General features: G+C 34.4%; 1 long non-coding RNA gene and 1 other non-coding gene across 4 annotated transcripts in view; both read right to left on the bottom strand.

The window, feature by feature from the left end:
- LOC123386568 overlaps positions 1-18,119 on the bottom strand; it is a 248,829-nt gene that overhangs the window by 209,110 nt on the left and 21,600 nt on the right. The gene's annotated exons all lie outside the window — the stretch shown is intronic.
- LOC111561507 lies at positions 12,070-12,176 on the bottom strand. Its single transcript, XR_002744160.1, has one exon. It is a non-coding gene; the product is annotated as a U6 spliceosomal RNA (small nuclear RNA).

Here is an 18,119-nt window from a genome sequence, read left to right as displayed (position 1 = left end):
GCTCCCATTCATGAAGGGCAAGGAGAGAACCAAGAGGCAAGCTGCTTCAGACTGGTAGATGGCGGATTTAACAAGCAAAGGAACTTCACAAGAGGCTTGGCTTGGGCTGCCACAATGCCAGTAGATCTCTGTTCCAGCCTGCCAGAATCTTAAAAGTTTATACAAAGGCCTTAACTGAGTTCAGTCATGTACACTGTCCATATGGTTTCAACAGCACCTTATTCTTTCAAGGTCATGTCCTTGAAACAGCTCCTAGTGGGGAATGGTGGGCAGAACGGACATTCTAAGGACAGGGAAGAGAGTAAGGGACCTCCAATTGCCCAGGTCTAGCTCAAAGGTCAACTGGTGGTAACATCCTCTATGTGACTTCCTCCAACAATTGGGAATGTGTCCTTAAAATTATACTCAGGCTATGTACATTTGACAGGAATACCACAGACACCACCCTAACCAAGTGATCAAATTAAAGTCCCAGTAATGGGACAAATTGACATGTTCCTTTCCATATAATGAATGGAGAATAATAAGCCCAAATTTTAAAGTCTTCATACATCTGATATAAAATATAAATATATTCCTGATTATGTTTTTTAATTTTTTATTCTTTTTTTATTTTTGAGAGAGGAGGAGAGACAGAGTGTGAGCTAGGGGAGGAGCACAGAGAGAGGGAGACACTGAATCTGAAGCAGGCTCTAGGCTCTGAGCTGTCAGCACAGAGCCCGATGTGGGACTTGAACTTACAAACTGTGAAATCATGACCTGAGCCAAAGTCAGATGTTTAACCAGACTCAGCCACCCATGTGCCCCATGATTATACTTTTTTCTTAAATAAAGAAGTATACACAGTGAAAGTGAATTCCCTGTCATACTATCATCCCAACCCTCCAAGTTTCTTTCTTTCCTCAATGGAAAATGCTGTTAATGGTTTGTGGATATTTATCAGACCTTTTTCTGTTATTTTACATGTATTTAAAATATATATTTAGACTGTATGTTTTTTAGGGGGGGTGAAGTTATTTAAATATAATCATCCTATATATTTTGTCTTGCAGTTCAGTTTGTTCATTTAATATATTTTAGACCATTTTTATGACTACTCACAGATGCGTCTTTTTTTATCTGATGATTAATATTCCATTAATTATATAAAGCATTATATAATTATCCTTGTATTGATGGACATTTAGGTTGTTTCCAATTTTTTAGCATTTCACACAATGCTATAACAAGCATTTTTGTATATCTCTCTTCATTGAACACATATTTCTTCATGGAACACATATTTCCATTAATAGATATCTAGGAATGAAAAACCTAAAAAGTATGACATTTTGACTTTTTTGATAAATCATGCCACAATAATCCCCTAAATCGACCAACCACTTTGTTTTTACTAACTGTATCAGGAGAATCTGTTTCCTTCACATCTTTGCCAATATTTCATATTAACAACAATTTTTAATATTTGCTAATCTATTGGAAAAAAAATCTTATTGATGAACAGACAGGCTGTGTATCTTTTCATATATTTATTGGTCATTTTTATAATCCTTCTGTGGATTATTTATTTGTATCCTTTGTACACTTTTATTGTGTACATTTATTTATTTGTAAGTTGCTCTTTATGTTTCATTGTATATTAATCATATATAACACTTAGCTTGCCAATATGTGTTCTCCCCAGTGTTGACTGCCTTTTATTCAATTGCATTTTAGACTAGATCACTGAAAGAAACAAAAAATCAAAAGTCCCATTGTCTTGATTTTATCCATGGGAAATCTAAGACCTACAAGAGAGGTATATTAATTTACTCTATGTCATACAACTAAGAACTTAGTCTTATCGGAGGATAACAAAATAAGCATAAGATAGCGGGGGAGAAAGTTTAGAACTTATACTTTTGTCAAAAGACCTGGGCTGGATCCCAATCTGATCAAATAATAGACTGCTCTCGCATCTATTATTGAGCAAGCCCTTTAAACCCCCTGAAAAACAATTGAACTTGGAATCCAAAAGCATGGGTTCAAGCCTTGACTCTACCAACTAATAGCTATATGCAGTTGTTGCAAACAAAATTCTTCATCTGTAAAGTGAGACTACAAAGAGATGACCTATGTATTTCAAATCAGTGATGTGAGAACCAAATGTCATAAATGTGAAAGAGATTGATGCCTTTAAAATATTACACAAATACAAGCAAACCCACAATGATTTTGGGTAATGCAAGGTAACCCCTTACCCCAAAAATAAACCATTAACTATTTCTCAGTTACTAATTCTAGTGAAATAAAGAAAACAATGTTTTGATAATATATATAAGATGATGGAGATTTCTGTTGTACAGATTCTAATTCTTCTCTATCATTAATCTTCACAAATCCAACATTAGTTTTTCAACAGACCACAGACCCTTCAAGCTACTCCAAATTTCTACCATTTCTTATTATTTCCTTTATATTGAATTTCAATTTACTTGGTTTAGAACTTGAAATTTAAGGGCTCAAATCTATTTTTACTGCCTAAGACAGGAAAATGTTAAAGACAACTTTATGGCATTGATAATTCAACTTTGAATCATCTCATGAAAAGAAGTGCCTCAAATTACAGAAGTTAATCATTATTTTATATGAACTATAAACACAGCTACTGGCATAAGCAGATTGTCATGAAATCTATCATAATTGACTAAGGATTTACTTTTAGGTGATTTGAGCCCTTTTAAAAATACTTTTCAATTTAATCATTTCATCTCCTCAGAAAAAGACATGTAAATGAACTCATTATTACTGAGTATATGCAAGGTCATCCAGTGCCTTTCTACAGAAAAATTATGAGGAAAAGAAGACCATTAATAGAGTATCTATCACTTTGTTGAAACTGTAGGTTGAAATTCACTCTCACATATATCCCATTTCTTTTAGCTTCAGAACAATGTGTATTAATAGAGGCTAAGGATTTCCTTATCAGCATTAACACAGTTGCTGAAAATAATTCAAATGCACTAATATTCAGAAGAATTTTTTAAATGCAAGGGTTTCTTCTTTTATAACAGAAAAAAATGTATTTCTTATACACCTGGGATATTTTCATGCTAATAGTTTACTGACAAATATGAATGGTAAAGGTGGTAGGTTATTAATTGCAATTAGCCAAATGTAAATAATCTGTATATCCTTAATTTTAGTGTAGCAACATTTAAAAGATGAGAACAATTTGGTACAACATATATGTCTAGGAAACTGTGTATCACAGACTAAACAAGGAAAGGAACATGCACTAACTTATTTAAAACATATATAAAAGCTCCCAAGGGTGCAAAATCCCTGCTTTCCTTATTAGGGATATCAGAAAAATACATAAATAAAACAATGCATGAATTAAAATAAACATTTAAGTCCTAGAGTTTAATGATTTCCTTGGTACATATTTGCTGATTCTTACCCTTTGATAATAACCTTCTATAATTTAACCATATTTAGCCTTTTCACATAATTCAGGCCATGATTCTTCTGAACATCAGTATTTAAATACATATTGAGGTTCCATTTTATTTTACTATTTATTTTAAAGTTTATTTATTTTGAGAGAGAGACAGAGAGAGAGCAAGCAGGGGAGGGGCAGAGAGAGGGAGAGACAATCCCAAGCAGGCTCTGCTCTGTCAGTGCAAAGCCTGATGTGGGGCTCAATCTCACAACTGTGAGATCGTGACCTGAGCCAAGATGGAGAGTCAGAAGCTCAACCAGCTGAGCCATACAGGTGCCCTGAGGTTCTATTTTAAAGTCAATGTATATGATCTGAATAAAGGTCACTTCAGCATAATTTACAGGTAAGGAGGTCATCACAACTCTTGATTTCCATCACAAGGCTCCTATCAAGGTAGCCTACTCCTCAATACTAAATTCTCAATGAACGAATGTATAAACAATGCAATTTGAACGTAAGTTTCATAGAAAGGTTTCATCTTCCAAAAATGGCTATTTAATTCTGCCCATTGTCTGATTTTAAGCTTTTCTGCATTTCCTGAATATAGCTTCTAGACTTTTTCATTTAACAAAAATTCAGAAATACCTTTAAAATTAAAGATTCCATGGTGGTAGACAAGTCTCAAAATAAAAATATAAACAATCATTAAATCTAGAAGTAAGTTCAGTAATCTTTACTCTGTACTTAAGAGACTATAAACTAGCAGTCAATGACCTAATTTTTTTTCTGACTCAGTTAAAATCAATAACAACAAAAATGAGTGAGTTACTAGTATTTAAAAATACAGGGATTTCTTGTGAAATTTTGAGTTTTCAGTTTCCCTTTGAGAGTGTGACATCCAGCACTCAATAATCACATTCCTATATGAGCCGACCTGAGCTGCCTCCCGCAGCCGCTGCATGCACACATCAGGTCAATTCCCACCATTTCCTACTGGGCTGCCCTGGCCCCTACCGCACTCCCTGCCTACCTGCCTTCCTCCCTCTCTCTCTCTTTCTCTCTTTCTCTTTCTCTTTCTCTTTCTTTCTTTCTCTTTCTCTCTTTCTCTCTCTCTCTCCCCCTGCCTAACCTCCCAAGGCAATCGACTTTGAAACCACAAACTGAAGATGAGTAAAATTACCATAAAACTGAGATTAAATGAAGATACCAGCCTACTTTGTAATCAAGTGTCACTATACAAAGGGATCTTCCCTTTCTGAAGACACCTCCTGATGTATTATTATAAAGCTCTCATATAAAACGTAAGGAACACTATAATATTGGAAACTGTAATCTGCCATAAGGATTTTTAAAAACTGTCAGTGATATTGATTCGAGTTCCTTCCAAGATGGGCACAATGATGATGGGGAGCACAATCACCCAGCTGATGTTCTCCTCAGTGTTTGAGCTCAATGTAGAGGAGATGTGGTTTCAGGGCACAGAGCAGAAAGAAAATTAGCTGAAGCTATATCCTTATAAGGTTGCCAAGCCAGAACCAAAGTAAGCAGCCCCAAAGGGTTATTGAACCAAATGTGCATATTGGGAGAAGCAATACCCAATCTATGTGGACTAAGACCTAGGCATTTGATCTATGAGAAAGTTACATGTGTCTCTCTGCCCCACTTTCTTGCATGTTTACATGTGGCAAATTTAAGTTTAAAACAGTTAAGGGTGTGGAAACAGAGCAGTTGGCAATTAAAATTATGGGAATGTCTTTATTTGTGTATGTGTGCGTGTGTGTGTGTGCATTCCAAGTCAAATTTTTAAATTATATTTGTATAATTAACAAAAATAATAGCCATTAATTTAGCGACAACTGCAAACAGAAACTCTGTCTAAAGTCATTATGAAAAACAAGTGTTAGGGAAGAAATGATGCCCACCTTTTTAACAACTGAACCCAGTTTAGGGTTGTTGTTAATATACTACAATTAAGCTTACTGAGTTTGGCCAATTATCACCAGAGGAAGAGTATTTCCTATATGAAAAAAAAAAATTACTCCTAAATCTTTGGGGGGTGGGAGAGCCTTGTTTGTCTCTCTCAACAAGGTTAGTTTTGCTTCTCCAGAGCTTTCTTTCCATAGCTGGATTCCCTTTCCACTGAGACCTTTTAAAGGAGTGGAACTAAACTTCACCTAAAGGCAAACCTCTAGATTTTCATTGTACTCTCTGTTCTCTCTCCTTTTCCCCTTTCTGAAGTTCTCAAATAGCCTTTCTCATTTCTGATGTAGCTTGAACTTTGAACTGCAGGTCAGTCCATCAGCTCCTGATTGCCAGTGACTAAAGAAGAAGCTGAGAGTCCAGATAAAAGGTGAGAGACTATTTTCTTTGGAGTATCAATGAGGTGTTTCAAATGAATTGTAAAACTAAAGCACTCTAGATTTTGAAGTCATTAGGGGAGAACAGGCCGCACTCCATTCAGCCATCCAGGTCCTCTCGGTTGCATTCCAGAATGAGAGGGAAACTTGACCCAAAAGTCACAGCATGGGACTGGCAAGGCAGGAACATGCAATGAAGCCAGATCAGCACAATGAAATGTCACTTACTATCACCAAATAACATCACATTACTTGCATCCACGCAAGAAGGTTGTATTGTTACTAACATTTGGAGCTAATAATAATAGTAATAATAATAATAATAATAATAACAACAACAACAACAACTTGAATAGTAAAAGAGAGGAAAAATCACATCAGGAGAAGGAGAGTTTAGAGAAGAAGGCAAACTTAGACACCAAAACTAGAACATATTCACCAGCGACCACAACCCAGGGGAGAATCTTGCATTTGAGAAAGATGCACATCTAGGCAAAAACTAGGTACAAAAGCCAGTACAAATTCTCCTAAGAGGCATCTAGAAAGGAACCGCTTTTATTCTTATTTAGAAGCAAGAGATGAAGCAGAGACCCTGTTTTCCCCAAGAATGATCTTTTCCAGGTCCTTCAGCAGTGGGGAGAGGGGGGGTGTCTGAATTTGTTCAGCTGAAATTTAACTCTGCCCCACAGGACTATCAATAAGAAGTAATTCCAGTTGGTTCTACATTCACAAAGAGTGGTATTTTCTGAGATCATTTTTATTAAACATCCTTCAATTGCACAAGATATTCTCTCTGCCTGACTCCTCTGTACTTTGCATGGCTGGCTCCTTCCCAGCCTTCCGAGTTACTACACCATACAGCTCTACCTCACTTCCTCATAGACATAGTCCTTCATCAGCCACCATCTAAAGCAGGTTCCTTCCTGTGACTTGGAACCTCAGTATCTTGTTTAGTTGTACTATAACACATATCTCAAAACATAATTTCTTTTTATTTCTTCCTTCTCTATTGGCTATCGATCCAACCCCATTCCCATCCCACTACATTGTTAGTGCTAGGAAACTGAAGAACATGTTGGTCTAATTCACAATGGTGTCCTCTGGATATCTTGAAAGGTGTCTGTCACACTCATTGCTCCATAGTTTTTTTTTTTAATAAATGTTCACGGGTAGGTCAATAAAAATTGTCCCCAGTTTAGATTCATTAGATGATTAAATTCATTAGATAGACATAAACTAAGTGAAACAAATTTCTTTACGAAAGGACTCCTATAATCAATTAAGAGCCTCCAAGAGGAGTCTATACTTTTTTTTTCACTTATGCCACTATAAAACTACTTTTCCATGGACTACCTGTTATTGTCTGCTACATCTGTGTTATATCATCCCTTAACTAGAATTATCAATTAGCTAATGGACTGGGATGGCTTCTTAGACAAAAAATGCCTTTAAAGTAATCCATGTGGATACCATAACCCAGATAGATATACCTTCATGAGCACCCAAGATCATTTTATGCCTTCATCATGCAGTCTTCTGATTTATAATTTATATGAAACTCTCTTCCCCCAGAGTTTGTATGAAACTCTCTTCTCTGCCACCAATGATTCTGATTTATAGGTTAAAGATGTTATCACTTATAAATCAATAAATTGGCATTTTGAATTACAAATTCATCTCCTATAAATTTGACCAGCATGAAACTGAACCCTCCTGGATAAACTTATGACAAATCAGCTCTATGGTACTGGAAAACTGAGGAACAGAGCCTCAGTCAAAATATAACCCCACTGCATAGCCTCCTGGCTGACTATGACTTTATCTATAATTAAAGAAAATTTGAAAAGTAGCTTCATAAAATCATCATAGAACTTAAAAATATGTTATAGGACATTGCAATTTGTATCCCTATGGGCCTTTGTCTGAATGAAAACACCAATCAGTGTTAATTCATGCATTTATTCATCCATTTACCAAATACTTATCAAATACTTTCTAATGTGCCATGTCTGTTCTGCTGCTGGAAATACAGTGATAAGTAAGAGAGTGCCTAAGTTTGAAAATGTGAGCACCTATAGGATTTGTGTTCTGACTAATTTTAGGTGTTCTGTGTATTTTGTAGTTATTAAATTACATGTAGTGAAATAATGTGCCCGGAGTATGTTAGCATGGTTACTAGAAGAAAGGTGTTTGTGGAGTTACCATGTAATATCATTAGAAGATTCTAATTCTCACAGTGGAAATATGTTTTTACTTGGCATCCCTTATGTAAGAGACCATCAAAAAATATTTTCCTAGACTTTAGTAAAAAGAAAAAAAAATGACTTTCCAGACAAACTCATTTGAATTTTTATCATACAAAACTTATGATTCATCCCATGTTCCTTCCCTTTTGTAGTGAGGAAGAGAATAGAAAAATAGAGGGTTTAGTTGCTGTTGTGACTATCTCCCCATGGATTCCAGCACAAATATTTTTATTCTTCTAAATTATTTCTGATCAGGCTTGTCACTTGCTTAAGTCATTTATTCTTTTATATATATTCAAATGCTACAAACCATTAAAAATCCTTTTGAAGTAAAAAGTATTCTAAATTATTAATCAATAAATAAATGAATAAATTTATGAACAGATAGGTAGATGCTTCAAGGATAAATGATAGCTTTCATTCTCTTAAAAACTTATATCTTCAAATATAGTCAGTGTTAGTGCTGCATCATGCTTTTTTCTACATGCTTTTTCATCAATAAAAATATTACTAAAATAATTTTTTTTTAATTTTTTTTTCAACGTTTATTTATTTTTGGGACAGAGAGAGACAGAGCATGAACGGGGGAGGGGCAGAGAGAGAGGGAGACACAGAATCGGAAACAGGCTCCAGGCTCTGAGCCATCAGCCCAGAGCCTGATGCGGGGCTCGAACTCCCGGACCGCGAGATTGTGACCTGGCTGAAGTCGGACGCTTAACCGACTGCGCCACCCAGGCGCCCCTAAAATAATTTTTAAGTATATTTTATACCCAAGAATGTACTTAGTAATAATTGATTCAAGTCACCAGGATATACATATTTAAATTTTTAATCATAGGATTAACGAATTAATATTTTCTAATGCATGTAAAACAGTACCTTGCATAAAATGCTACTATAAATGGTTATTACATAAAGTATTCTAAAAATATTACAAACAGTTGCTAAAACTTGAAAATTATCAAGAGGGTAATTATAACACTGCATGGTTACCTGAGGAAATATGAATATCCCAAGAAAAAACGATGGGAAATATTTTTTAATACTTCCTAAGATACTTCAAATAAAATTTTAACAAAGCATCACTGTCTCTTTTGTGTTATAATACTAACATTTAAAATAAATGTGCCTTAGAATGGAACTGACATCAATAGAACAACACTCCCCAAGAGAAGTTGCAAAACACCTCCTACTGAGCCTGAAATATTAAAAACTGGTTCATTCTGACCACCAGGGATGTAGTACAGTGCCAGTACACAATGTACAACTGCATACAGTTATATTAATAAAACATGAGTAGATTTACAATTCACCAAATATCAGAGTATTCTTGAAACTCAAAGAAGTAAATGTGGGGCATGTGAAAAGAAGGCACAGTCTCTCAGGCTCTGGATACAAGAGTGGCTATTATTAGGAGTTTGAGGGTGAATGAACAGAAAAGAATCAGAATTCTTTAGAGAGTATTCTTCAAATTCTTCCATCTTAGGGGACAGCTACAACATAATAACATTTAACTAAAGAAGAAATTAAAGAAGTGGCTTCATAAAAAATTAAAGTGTGAATTCTCTGAGACTCATCTCCATGCAGGGGCAGAACCACTATCAAAGTTAGACCCAAAGGAGCTTTCTATAATTCATTACAAAGAAGCACCACCTAGGGATCTATTGGGCATTGAAGAACTCTAAACTCCAGTTAGAAACTGGAAGAGGCTAGAAATCCAATTGGTACCAAGTTTTATCCCAATGGATCACAAAGATATTAACAATACCCTAGTCTACACACAAAAACTAGATTATAACAATAAAACATACAGCTGGGGCAGAATTTAAAAGAGGCCCTTCCATTTAGTCTCTGCAACAACTTCCAGGTCTAAGTAAGTTGTTTGAACCCAACCTTGTATTTGAACCTAATTTGATGTACATTGCACATTGTAGTGTATATTACGTATTTTTGTATACATAATACACTTGGATAGTGTGCACCTATGTGAAAGGTTCTGTGCCTTTAAAACTGACAGTGACAATGAAGCCAACTTCAGGTGTCATATATGAAATGGAAAACTTACTATCAAAGCAAAGACAGAAGCAAATTGTCAAATGCGTGCCTCTAGCCTAACAACTACTATCTTCTGTTTGCAAACCAGTCCTCGGTTTAAGCTAGAGTGGATAGATGGCTTCTCCACTACTGATTAGCTGTAATGGGACCTGTTTTCTCATATATAACATGGGAATAATAATAATATTTGCTCCCCATAAGGGTAGTTTGTGGAGCTTAAAAAAAACAGTTAAAGGGGCGCCCAGGTGGCTCAGTCGGTTAAGCGTCCGACTTTGGCGCAAGTCATGATCTCACGGTTGGTGGGTTCGAGCCCCACGTCGGGCCCTGTGCTGTCAGCTGGGAGCCTGGAGCCTGATTCTGATTCTGTGTCTCCCTCTCTCTCTGCCCCTCCTCTGCTCACGCTCTGTCTCTGTCTCTCAAAAATAAATAAATGTAAAAAAAATTTAAAAAAAAAAACAGTTAAAAGCATCTATTAGCATACCCTAGAACAATGCTGTCCAATAGAAATGCAACATCTTTTATATCTAATGCATATTTTATACTTAGAGTACATCTCAATTTAAGCCCCAACTTCAAGTACTCAGTAGCCACATGTGACTAGTGACTACTATATTGAACAAGGCAGTCCTGGAATATAGTTAACATTCATTAATACCTTGGTATTACCAGTATTGGTATTATTATTAGCCTTACAAAAACCCTAAACTGTGTTTACAACTGTTCATAGAAGTATAAAATAATTTTAAATCCTTTGCTAATTTTCAGAATATACAAGTTTCCAGTGATGCTACAAAAGCTTATAAAAATGAAGGCAGATATGCACCTTAATATGTTAGGAAAAAATACAAAGAAAATTTTCAAAGAGCATGGCAAACATTAAATAGGAGAAAAGTTGAATAGACATGGAGGAAATTTTCAGATACAGCATATATTTTGAGAAAAGGTTTTTAGAAGACAGGATTTAAGGCTATATAACATAGGTCCAAATTTTGGCTTATAGTTAATATAGTAGCAATTATTAACTAAACTCTCTGCTTATTACCCAGAAAATCCAGGTAAATTTAAAGGCCTTAGCAAGACACTTTGGATATACAGTTTTTAATTAAGCAAAATCAGAGTTTTACAAGACCTTCTAAAACATAATTATAAGTCAGGGAGCCTCTTTGGCCTGAATCTACAAAGCATTCTTTCACCAGATCTCATTCTGACAACCCCTAATCATGTTTTAGATACCAACTTAAACTTCCCTTCCTTGAGAAGCTTTTAAAGACCCTAAAAGACCCTGATAGATGTCTATGGCACCTTCTTTTGCTTTATGGTAGTTCTTACCACAATGTATTTCAATTCCAAGAATACATACCTATTTTTTTCTTCTTGAAGCTTTTTTTTATTTACTTTCTATCCCTGAAAGATCTTGTAATTTCCTATGCTTTCAACTATTTATATATATATAGTTTCTAAATCCATGTCCAAAACCTGCTGGAATTCTCTACTTTGATATACACAAACTAAAATTATCATCCTATCTTTTCAAAATCTCCTCCTCCTCCTCCTCACTCCTATTTAACAAACTCACTGTTCTCTTGTCATACATACGTTAAAAAAATCTTCAATTCATTCTTGGCTCTTCTTTCACTGTGTCACCCAGACAAAACATGGCCAATCCTGTGGATAGCCCCATTAACCACTGTCTTCAGAACACATTTCCATTATTCTGACTCAGAGCCTCATCAGTTCCTACCTACGTGAACACCTTCTGGCTGGCCCTCCAATTCAAGAGTCTCTCTGACCCCAGCTTGCTGACACACTGCTGCAAAATTTTCTCTTTTTTAAATCTTTTTGAGTGTAGTTGGCACACAGTGCTACATTAATTTCAGGTGTACAACATAGTGATTCAACTCTTCATTATGCTATGATCACCACAAGTGTAGCTATCATCTGACACCATACAACACTATTACAATCACTGACTATGTTTCTTATGCTGAAAAGTACGTAATGCTTCACAAATTTGGGTATCATCCTTGCACAGGGGCTTTGCTAATCTTCTCTGTATTGTTCCAGTTTTAGTATATGTGCTGCCAAAGTGAGCACTGCTAAATTCTTAATACATCTGTTTGTCCATGCTATTCTGTTCCAATTCCTTTGTTTGTCCTAGCATATTAAACCTCTAAGCCTGGCTTCCTAAATCCCCCATAATATGACCCCAAACTATCCTTCCAGCTTTATCATCTACAATATTCTCAGTTAATTAAATGTTCTAGCCAAATTCTCTGTCCCTCTAAAGAATCCCTATGCTTTCTCAATTTCATTATTTTTTCATTTCCTTTGCATAGAAAGACGTCACTCAGACAATATATACCTAAAAATACTTTTTTAAAAAAACTGATCTTTCCCTGACTTAATTCCCAACCTAAATTTTGAGACATAATTTATGTTATTGAGTTCCATCTTTTTTTAAAGGTTCTAGTCAATTTCAAGTTCCTGGAGGGTGGAATCATGTCTTGTTTTTCTTGGTATTCCCTTTAATCCACCACCATACAGAAAGTGATAAAAATATGAATGGAAGAAGAAAATTCACCTGACGATATCCCTGCAAATGTCCTAGAGTGAATTAGAAGCAACTTGAAAGGGTCTGGTTATGCTTTAGGTAGAAGAAAGATCCAATTTAGGGTAGGTTTCTTCAATTTGTGGGGAGTTTGAAATACCACAGAGAAATTTAGTAGGTAAATAATGGAAAAATATTTGCATGTGGCCATTACCCAACATTTACTAAATGCCTACTGACATCCTTAAAATATTTCAGAGGCAGAAAGAAGTTCCAAAAAAGATAAAATACTTCATCATCTACAGTATTCAAAACCTCATTCTAATAGGTGGCTGTACTATGGAGAAGTTTCTTTTGAGAATGAAAGATCAGCAAAACCATCCTCACTTGTTCACAAAGCCAACTTTTAACCTAGAAAGTTTCCTGGGGTTGAAAAGATAGTAACTCAAAAAGTACTGAGCAGCTGAACTCAAGTTGCCTTTGAATATTTTCTTTTATTTTCAGTAGTTTCTCTGTTTCTTTTAGGCCCATAAGAAATGCAAACTAGATCTTAGTAGAAAGGAGGCTATAGACTTGCAAATAAGAAATAGGCCATTTGATAATAAGAAAAGCAAAATGCGAGTAAAACAGCAAATGAGATTACAAATAAATTTAAAATGTCAGCTATAAAAAGAATCATGGCTCAAGATCATAACAGATGCAAGTGATTTTAATAATGTAGAAAGCAAGGCCAGAGATGATTGGAAAGAAAACCAAAATAACAAATGGGAACTAAGCAAAATATTTAATTATTGTGGCTGTTTAAAGTTGTAGTAAAATCTCTCTAGCTGATCAGAATGTTCTCAGGACACAGAATTTTATTCTTCTTTCATAAAATAAATATAAATCTCAAAAGTTCTAGATAATTTTCCTATTTTTCTTATACACATAGCATAACACTTATGAATGAATTATGAATTATGAATCATAAATGGTTTATGGGTTTTTTTCTCAAATCACTCAAATCTTTGAAAGACCAAATTGAAATTACGTGTTCCTATACATAAGCTGATTCTTCTTCAAGGCACAAATTTAAAAAAATAATTTAGGGTAAAGCTATCACCATAACATGAAGAAGACATTCTGTGTCTTTTATATATACACCTGACATATAGTTAGGGAACGATATGTTATTATGAGAAGATAAATGAGAGTTAGGCACAACATGAGCTTTCCTTTTCATTTCAGTCTTATTATCTATTTCTTCTTCAAAATATTCTTACAGTCTAAAAAAGAATGAAGTTTTTCCATTTGCAACAACATGGATGGAGCTAGAGAGTATAATGCTAAGCAAAATAAGCCAGTCAGAGAAAGACAAATATCATAGGATCTCACTCATATGTGGAATTTAAGAAACAAAACAAATAAGCAAAGAAAAGAGAGAAGCCAAGAACAGACACTTAACTATAGAGAACAAAACTGATGGTTGCTATGTTGGTGGGGGGGGGGGGGGGGGCGGGTAGGCAGGGATGAGGGAATAGTATAGGGATTAGAGAGTACACTTATCATGATTAAAATAAAATGATTAAAATAGATAGATACTCTTATAGTCTAGCCACATTTAAACCACTCACATTCCTGTAACATCCCCAAGTTCTCCTATATAACTACACCTCTGCTCCTGCTAATTTGTCTTTCTCATATGGTATTTCCAATTTGTCCACATGATAGACTCCTACTTGTCTTTAAGACAATTCTAGTATCATCTCCTCTCTGAAGCCTTCCCAATCCTTTCCCAGTTCTACCTGATACTTTATATATCATCCATTGTTAATCATCATATTGTATTCTAATTATTTTCAATTCCTTGAGACCAGAAACTGTGCCTTATTTGTCATTGTGTTTTAATACAGGATCCTGCTCCATTGTTATATGAATGTAGATCAAATCCACATGTTTATATGTATGACTGTAAGTTCCTTGAGGTTAGAAGCATTTTGCTGTTCATCATACTACACACAAACCTAACGTAGGCTCTACATGGAATTTTTTAGTGAATTACCTTGCAATCAAGAAAGGACAAAGTTTAAAAAGCTAGGGACTAGTATTTAACCTATCATTTTACAACTGTGAGTTAATATAGATTCATGTATCTACACAAAAGAAAATAGAGTATATACTAAAGATTGCTGAGTTTATTAATATAAACTCCTTCTTGAAAATCATTCTGTTATCATTATTTCCTGGAAAAACTCAGAAACATCTATATCTTTACAGAGGCCTCTCTCTTGATAAAATGATAAAATTTACTTAAATTTTTGACTACCACAAATAATGTTTTCATAAGGTAAGGAATGAAGGAAACAAACAAAAAAAAAGGGTTGCTATTTTCAAAATTATTCTGATTTTAGGCAGTGCAATATCATGGGAAAGTCAGTACAACATAGTGCCAGGGTTGGATTCTCAGCCAACTCAAACACTCTGTGCTTGCAAACTCGAGCAGTTTATTTAACTTCTCTATGCCTCCATTTTGTCAGCTGTAAAACGGGGGAAAAAATAATAGTGCTCCCCTCAGAGCATCATTGCAAAGGTTAAAGTTGTTACAACTTTTGTAATCACTATGTCTGGAACATAATAAGTTCTCAATAAAATGTAAGTGATTATGATGTTAATATACCAGATAATCTTCAATAACAGGAGTGAAATTCCACTCTTTCCAGTGTGGGAAGATAAAAGCTTCCTGATCCCTCCACATTACCTGGCTAACCAAAGACATTCTAAATTGCTATAGTCCTTATGAAACAAGCACCCCCATGCGTATCAAATTGTTCTTATTAGGCACAGTACCTGGAAGCCATGGAACTCTCTATGGAATACTGTGTCTTTTTGCAGAACAAATGAAATATGATTACATTTAATTCTATCCTACATACCAAAAAAAAAAAAAAAAAAAAAAAAAAACTTGACTAGCATAAAATAGTGTTATATTGTAGCATACATATTACCACAGATGGTTCTCCCAGAACAAAATATGTGGCTACTAGTTATTGATGATTATTCTTTTGGTACTTATTTGGCATACTATCTCTAATACTCATTATTATGATTAATAGTCCCTGTAACTAAAGAAAACCTATATTTACATCTTAGAGTTACTTTCTTTTTATTTTTTCTATGCATAATTTTGAGTTAATTTGTTTACTTTTCATAGGTGTAATTATTGTGTAAAGACAAATTTGTAACCCATTTTCCTCTTTCTCCTTATGATACATTCTTCCACATTAATGTAAACTATTCCACTATTAATATAAATTAATAATGTATAATAATTTAAATGGCTACGTAACAGTTATCACTTAAATATTTTCCTATTTTTGAACACTTAAGTTGTTTTATTTTTATTATAAATAATGCTACCATGAACATTTTCATGCACACTTTGTTTTCCTGCCTTATCCTCATTTCTTTAAAGTCCCAGAAAAAGTTTAAGGTACTGAAAAATTTTAAGATAGAAGAAAAATTCAAATTAAAGAATTCAACACATTAGTTTAGGATATGTTTCCTATAAGTTGAGAGTAAATTAACCAGCAGCAAAACATCTTGTGCATCTTGAGGACTACCAATGTTCCATAACACAAGTACATAATTAAGTTTTTTAAATCTGTGTTCAAAAAAAAGAAGAAAAAAAGGGATAAAGTGGACTTGCTGGTTGGGAAAAATGATCTAGAGATAATAGAAGGAAAGCAATATTGTTCATTTCACATCTTCTGCCATTAAGAAGAATTAATAAAACTAATATAATACTACTTGTTAATTATACTTGAATTATAATAAGTAATTTTTAAAAAAAAAAAGAGTACAATGGATGGAGGGCCAGAAAGTACTATAAGTCATTTACATATATTATCTTACTTGATCTTCATAAGAATTCTCTGAGCCAGGTACAGCTCTTATTCCCATTCTTCATGAAAAAACAGTCACAGAGATGTTAAGTAGCTTGCCAAATATCAGACAGCTTATTATTACTAAAACCAGACTTCAAACCAAGGCTGATCAACAAAGAGCCTGTACTCTTAACCACCTCAGTCTTCTGCTTCCACAGAACACGGAGATAGACCTCAAGTGAAGGAAGTAAGGTTTTAAAAAAGATCCAAACAAGTCAGTTTAAATAAATTCAAAATAAATTCAAATAAAATAAATTCAAATCTATAGGACAAATATTTTATCAACAGTGTTGGTATGTATTTATAAAATATATATATTAAATTGAAAGATGACATATTTAGAAAGAATATGGCAGAATCAAAATTTACATAAATTTAAGGATGAATAGAAGGATTTGGTTAATTCCTGAATTCTTGTTCCAATGATCCACAATATGGACACCAATAATATAAAAATTTCTCCATGAAGTTTAGTTGAACTAAAATTCAGTAAGTAGCCACATAACTACTAAAAAATAGAACCATTGACTGTATTATTCTTTAATTCAACTACTATGTGACAGAGGATCATGATCAAGGGAGATAATAATGTCATTGTCTCCCTATTGACCAGATGACATCTAGAATGTTACAGCTGGCCCTGAGTCTCACTTCCACAAACAGGCATCCAAAGTAATTAGACCAGGATGATTAAGGTCTGGAAATCAGAAGTGAAAAAAAGAAAGAAAAAAAAAAGACAAAATGGCACTCAGACATTTGAAGGGCAGTCACCGAGAAAAAGAAGAGTTTATATGGCATTGTTTCAAATACATAACACATTCAAGTAGCTAAAAATTTCAAAGAAAGAGACCACTTCAGGAAGTAAACTGCCCTTCATTAGTGGCCAAGTTGGAACACAAAATTGAGAGCCATCTATTAGAAGTGGTAAAAACCTACCCAACACTGAGGAGAAAATTGAACTAGAGTGCCTACGTAGTTTCTTCTGGATACAATATTGTGATGCTTTTAAAATCTGAAAACAAAAACAAATCATAAGATTTCTACAATAATAATAAAATTTAATTGCATTAAGCTCTTATTAAAGGTGGTTACTTCCACTGAGGGGTACCTTAATGACATTGCTCATAGGCAATTCTGCTATAAAAACAAAATATGGCTTTTAGCTAGAGAAGAAAACCGTTCAGGCAGCCGAGTCTTCCATTGATCCTACTCTACTCAGAAACCCATTAAAGTAAATCTCCCACATTGGGAATATCTTTAAAGTGACACTCTGTGAAAATTGACTGAAATTTTGACAAAATGAGGGGGAAAACCTGAGCTTTAGTATATCCATTCCTTCCTGAGGAGAAAAGTGCAGATCAAATGAGTTTATTAACAACTTTATAATGCCCTAATGGAATTTTCCTTGATGTACTAATCAATATTTCAGGAAATGGGCATTAAGCCTAACTTAATCTATCTATGCCAGAGTTAATGCTGATATAACAATTCCATAGTGAAACTTGCTTTTAATTTAGAAAGTTTATCCCTTCTCAGAATATTACCATTAATGAATAATTTATCTGT

This window comes from Felis catus, chromosome B4, assembly GCF_018350175.1.
Source record: "Felis catus isolate Fca126 chromosome B4, F.catus_Fca126_mat1.0, whole genome shotgun sequence".
NCBI classification, from domain to species: Eukaryota; Metazoa; Chordata; class Mammalia; order Carnivora; family Felidae; genus Felis; species Felis catus.
Note: the sequence above shows the minus strand (reverse complement) of the source record. Positions and strands in the feature narration are given on the sequence as shown.